The following is a 6,929-nucleotide window of genomic DNA, read 5'->3' as shown; positions in this document are numbered from 1 at the left end:
GTATGGATATTTACCCTCACTATACAGATAAGAAAATTGAAGTGATTGAGATAGATTTATCCATCTAGAAATCTGACACTAAATGGGAACTTTTCTATAAAGTTACCTTCAGAAAGAGTCTTCTAGAAAATTTCTCTTCTAGGAAATGTAAGGCACAGGGCCTATGTGCCATCTCACGAATGTGCCATTCTGTGTTCATATGTAAGTAGACATAGAGCCAGACAGGGAGCTCTGGAAAATGGAAGGTGGGCTGGGAAGTTACACACAGACTGGGACAGTTTGTCTGGCATGCTCATTCCCTTCTTTTGAGGATGAGGGATAGGAAAACAACATTCAGTTCATTTATTTTTCTTTTCCCTGAATCAGACATGATTTTGACTACCTAAATACAGGGAAATTTAGCAATCCTTTTTTTTTTTTCTGCACAAAATGTTGATAAGAAGAAATAAACTACCGGGCCCTTTTGTCCTATGATCTTGACCTTGGAATTTCTAAAGAATGTTCTAATATTTCTTTGTCATAAGCCCTGATAGAACTGAAGAGAGAAGAAATTGAATTCTGTAAACAGAGTTCAGAAAAACACACTTCAGTTCCAGGAAGGGATTCACAGTGCTCTGGACTCAACTCGGATTGAATTGGCAGCTTCAACATCTCTGGGAAGCCCCTGGGTAACTTGGAGAACTGATGTTGCACAAAAACGTAATTGCTGTAGTTTAAAAGAATTGATGTTTGGGTGTTTGGGCAATATTGTGAGAATAAAAATGTTTATTAAAGATTGATCTGTATATTTAAGGCAAAACTAGATACCAGAGATAGTAACAACAATACAAAAAGAGTAGTGACCTCAACCCCTTTTATTAGAGAAAAGAGAAGAAAAATAAAAATTTGGGGGTGATTTACATGTTATTTTTTGTTGCAGAAATAGACTGAGAAGTGAAGTAGTGAGTCTACTTATTTACAAGATTTTGCTCTTGGATCTTCTAAACCCCTAGAATTATACCTATGACTGCTATTTATACTCCCAGATATCATTCTGCATTAATTCATTGATTTAACTGCTTTTGTCCAGTGCTCATATTTTCCCCAATTTTCTATATTAAGTTTGGATAGAACAATGACAAGACGTTGGTTTAAAAGGTCAGCCTCCAGAGACTCTTAATTTCCTTCTGGATTCCATAACTAACCCTGAGTAACTCCATTAAAGTTGCTGCCAAGAAGTGTTTCCAGAGAGGGGTCATGGTTTCCAAATCCTAAATCCTGGCCTTTCATTTCACCAGAAGTTTTCTTGTTTTATGAATTTACTTCCATCTAGTTTTCCATTGATAATAATTTTTAAAATTTATTTGCTGGAAGATGTTAGGCAGAACTCTTGAAGACATTGGCATAGGAAAAGACTTTATGAACAAATCCTCAGTAGCATGGGAACTAGAACAAAGAATCAACAACTGGGATCTCATCTTATTAAAAAGCTTCTGAACTGCGAAAGAAACCATCAACAGAACTAAGAGACAACCTACAATGTGGGAAAGAATTGTTACAAGCTGCTCCTCTGATGAAGGACTATTACCTAAAATATAAAGGGCTGGGGATTTAGCTCAGTGGTTCAGTGGCCTGCCTCGCAAGCACAAGGACCCAAGTTCAATCCCTGGTATACCCCCCCAAAAAATATATGAAGAACTCAAAAAAATCACGCCCCCAAATATAAAGACCCAATTCAAAAGTGGGCATCTGAAATGAATAGATGTTTCTCAGACAAAGAAGTAAAAGCATCAAATAAATATATGAAAAAATGTTCCACATCACTGGTCATTCTAGAGATACAGATGAAAGTTACCCTGAGATTCCAGCTCACCCCAGAAACAATGGCTGCTATCAAGAACTCAACCAATAACTAATGCTGGCAGGGCCATTTGAGAGATGCAGATGAAAAACAACACTGAGATTCCACCTCACCCCAGAAAGAACAGCTGCTATTAAGAAATCAACCAATAACAAATGTTGAAGGGGTTATGGGGAGAAAGGAACCTTCCTCCATTGTTGGTGGGAGTGCGGACTGGTGCAGCCACTATGGAAATCAATATGGAGATACCTCAAAGAACTGGGATTAGAGGTTCCATTTGAACCAGCCATCCCTCTGTTGGGTATCTTTCCAAAAGAATTAAAAGAATCATAGTACAGTGGTATATGTGAACCCATGTGTATAGTGGCACAGTTTGTAATAGCTAAAACTTGGAAACAGCCAAATTGCCCATCAGTTGGAGACTAGATAAAGAAGATGTGGCTTTTCTATAAAATGGAATCCTACTCAGCCATAAAGAATGATAAATTAGAGTCATTCATATGAAAATGGATGCATATTGAGATAGTACTCTTAAGTGAAATAAATAAGACACATGTGTAAATACCGAGTAATTTCTCTGGTGTAAAAACTATAAGGGTAAATAAGATCCTAATGGTATAATTGACAATGTGAAATAGGAAGAAAAGGGATAAAGGTGTAGGGAAAGTGGGAAGGGTAGGGGAAAGGAAATAAGGGGAAAAATCTGAGAAAATGAAAAAATGGAAATAAAGTATTTGTAAATAGGGAAGGGAGAAGGGGGTAAAGGGAGGGCAGGGGTAAGGGGAAAATCTGAGAACCAAGACCTGTCATGTAAAGAGGTACAAGATCCTAATGATGAATGTAACTGTATTGTATACCTAAAAAGTACCAATAAACTCAATGAGGAAAAAAATTGAATAAAAGCAATTGAAATATATTTGGAGAGCAGCTGCTCAAAAGCATTTGTTGAAATAGGAAAGGTTTGAGGGGTGAAGAGAGGACAGGGAATGGGGAAAAAAATAAGAACCAAGATACATCATGTAAAGGTACAAGATCACAAAGATGAATGTAACTGTACTGTATACCTTAAAGTACCAATAAACTTAATGAAAAAAAATTGCTGAACAAATTATTGAGTAAATGAATGAATGAGATTGCCTGCTGAAAACTGGTTCTGTGTCTGAATCTGAAAAAAAAGAGTGGTTGACCTTGATTCTTCTTTGCTTTGTCCAAGATAGTACATCACACTACCACCTGTAGATGTTTTCATCTGGGGGATTCTTCTGCAAATTCATTGATGAGGGGCTCTGTGTTAGTTCCTTTCCTCTTGCTGCTGAGACAAAAGACCCAACACCCAAAGTTAGAAGGGGAGGGGTTTATTTAGCTCACAGTTTCTAGAAGTTTCAGTCCATAATCAGCTGGCTCCAAGGCAGAGTGGCACATGGCAGAGGGGCAACAGTTCATGGAGAAAGAAGATAGCGAACACCACAAGACACTTTAACAGTGTCTTTCTGCCCCTTTTATCTTATTCTGATTACTCTTTTAATTCTAGTGCTCTCCAGCCTAGCCCCACCATGAATCAGTCACACACTCTAGATTCAGCCACCTCTGGAAAAGTATGAGGCTTTGCAGAGACATCTAAACACTAGCTATGACATGCTTTTAATATGCACTTAAGGGAGGTTATAAACCAATGATCTATGGGCCAAATCCAGCCACAAACATCTTCTGTTTGATTTTCATAGTGCTTTTAAATTGCTTAAAGCAAAATGTGCAAACTAGGAGATTTTGCTTAAAAATAAAGATTCCGTCTTTTGTATTTCTAGATTTGCATTACTCCACAGTATTCTGCATGTGGGATAGAACAATAATAACCTCCTATAGACAAGGAATGGGCCCTACACTTTACAGATATCCATATCCACCCTACAAGGAAATGCTGTCAAAAATTGTATTTGCATGGTTTCTTTTCATATGTATATATAGTAAACAATATTTATTTATTGTACAATATAAGAAAATTGGAAAAGAGCATATATATCTTTTAATATAAACTTAATGCTATATAAAAATGTAATCATTTTTAATCTGTTTGATCCTTTGAATATTTGGATTTATAACTCTTACATTACTATTCTTTTTTTCGTATAATAGAGATTCTATGTTTGTGGATTTTTTGCAGCCTTATAAAAGTCAGAATTTTTACCTATAAAGTTTATCTTCATTAATATTTTTAGTTTTTTTATCAGTGATTTAATCAGCACAACCTGAGGACTCATGAGGGGCAGACACTGAGGAGATGAAGCCATGGGTCCGTTCAGACTGAAAGTCAGTCCAGGCTGCAATGACCTGGAGTCAGGCCCTGGTGCCAAGCCAAGCTGGGGTCAGGCAGGAACCCGAGGACTTGAGCATCAAGATAGGGCAACCACCATGAGGGGCTATGTCAGACACTTACTGGAACAGCTAAATGAGGGAGCCAGAAATTCAAAGAAGAAAACATATTCTGAAACTGTGTCCTGCCTAGGTTCCAAGACCTCAGAATTTCATCAAGCTTAGTTTTTGGTGACTACTTTTATCTTACATTAACAACAACAACAACAAAAACAAAAAGAAAAGAATTTTATGGTGTTCTAATTTGCTCTTCTACTAGGTTACTTGAGATGAACATATAAATGGTTTTTTTAACAATTTTTCTTAAAACAAATTTTATTAAAGTGTAATATTTATACAAATGCTCGTTAATGAAATTTTACAAGTGAAAATGCCATGTAATCAACCCTGTAATCAAGAAAGAAAGCATTATTAGTAACTTTATGTTCCTTCCAAGGATAACCACTTATGCTAACTTATAACACAGAGTTTAATAGGATTAGTGAAGTATATACTGGCTTATCTTGTTTGATATTATATTTGTGAAAGGTATTCTTGCAATATTGTTGTATGAATTTTCAGGGCTGTTTTATGAAAATTTCATAATTTATATACTTATTCTACTCTTCAAGGACATTTAAGTTAGTTTCTGTTTGGAGTTAATAGAAATAATTCTACCAGGCACAATTGTGTATGTTTTATGGTAACTATATGTGCACATTTCTCCTATGTTTATAGGTGAAACTGCTGAGTTACAAATGCTCATATTCACCTTTTCTAGATACAGGCCAAACAGTAACTGAAAAATACTTGTACCAATGTGTATTCCCACCATGAGTCTAGAAAAGCTCTGACTGGTCTACACTCTCACTAACACTTGGAGTTGCTTGTTTTCGCTATTTTTAACCATTCATGTAGCTGTGAAAAAATACTTAAATTGCTTTCAATTGGCATTTGAACATGTAAAGAAGAGAAGGAAATGAATAACCACCAGAAAGACAATACCATATTAAAATCCCAGAAAAAAATATAGTCCTTTGGGGGGGGGAAGGTGCCGGTGATCAAACTCGGGACCTTGTGAAGCAGGTGGCAGAACCAGTGAGCTAAATACCTGGCCATTCAAATGGTATACTTGATAGTGTGAAATAAGAAGAAAATGGCTAAAGGGGGAAGTGGGAAGGGGAGAGGAAAGGAAATAAGGGAAAAGAAGCAATGTGATAAAAGGAAAAAATGGAAACAAAGTCTTTGTAAATAAGGAAGGGTGAAGAGGTGAAGGGAGGGCAGGGGTATCGGGAAAAATAAGAATGAAGATACATCACAAAAAGGTACAAGATCCCAATGATGAATGTAAATGCATTGTTTGTTTTAAATGTACCAATAAACTTAACAGGAAAAAATAAATAAAAACATACACACTTATCACCTGTCTGTTATATGCAACTGTTGTCTCAGGTGCTGGAGGGAAACAGTGTACAATAAATGCATTAGTTCTCATCACAGTATTGCATATATTATTATATAAGCTCAATAAAAAGTGTTTTTGAAACAAAAAATATTCCTTTCTTGAAGAAGTATCTATATCTATAAGAATAGATACTCAAATTACTGAAAAAAAAGGAAACTGAAGACCAATGAGTTGACTTAAATGCACTGGACCCTCAAGTTATGACCAGCCTGATGTATGAACAACTTGGGTTAATTAGGTTAATGGAAGGTTCATCTGCCTCTTGTTATCTATTGTGTGTACCCAGGTAAACATCCAGGTCTCAGCTATATTGACTTTAGTCCAGCCAGCCCTCAGGAATCAACTGAATTCGTAAAATGAAGGTCCGCTGTATTATGGAAACTTACATATGGAGGTTTAATTTCCTTTCACATCATAATATGTATAGAAACTTATATTTTTATAAAATACAGAAGGCAAGGATTATTTGTGGTCCTAAATAATCATCCAAGGACCTCTCTTCCTTCACCCTTCCCTCTACCCTACAATTCAGGGATAAAAGAATAATTGTCTCAAAATGGGGAGGGGGGGGTGAAGGGAGGGCAGGGACAAGGGGAAAAAAATGAGAACCAAGACCTGTCATGTGAAGGTACAGGATCCCAGTAATGAATGTAACTATTGTATACCTAGATTGTGCCAATAAACTCAATAAAAAGAAAAAAAATAATAATTGTCTCAGCACAGCTGTAATCCGATTATGATACTGCTTTAACATAATATAATTTATTTTTCTCTCATAACAAGAATCAAAGAGCAGGAACCCAAGGAGCATGGAGCAATACAGATTGTATAAATGACTCAGGTTGCTTTCATATTTCTTCTGTGATAACCTTAACATAGAGTTTTGCTCATTGTAATCTCATGGTCAGAAGGTTCCATATTCAGTCTTTCATTTTCACTGCAGACAGGAGAATCAAAACTAAAGAGGCAGGAATGGTGCCTACAATAGGAGAGCGAAACTTTCAGATATCCTCAGGAGATATTTTGCTTCCATTTTATTAGCTAAGAAGCAAATCACACAGCTGCCCTAACTATAAGTAAGATTAGGAAAAGTAGATTTTAAAGTGGGTACATGATTTCTTTGAACAATATTGAAATTTATGTTAATGACTATCAAAATATCTAGAACATTACCCCATTACTTTGTAAAAGCAAATTTATGTTTATTTATAGTGCATTTCTATACATGATTATATATCTATATATATATTTATATATATATTTATATTTATATCT

This window comes from Fukomys damarensis, unplaced genomic scaffold, assembly GCF_012274545.1.
Source record: "Fukomys damarensis isolate Sample0158 unplaced genomic scaffold, DMR_v1.0_HiC HiC_scaffold_20, whole genome shotgun sequence".
Classification (NCBI taxonomy): Eukaryota; Metazoa; Chordata; class Mammalia; order Rodentia; family Bathyergidae; genus Fukomys; species Fukomys damarensis.
The sequence above is the reverse complement of the archived record's forward strand: the minus strand, read 5'-3'. Positions refer to the sequence as shown.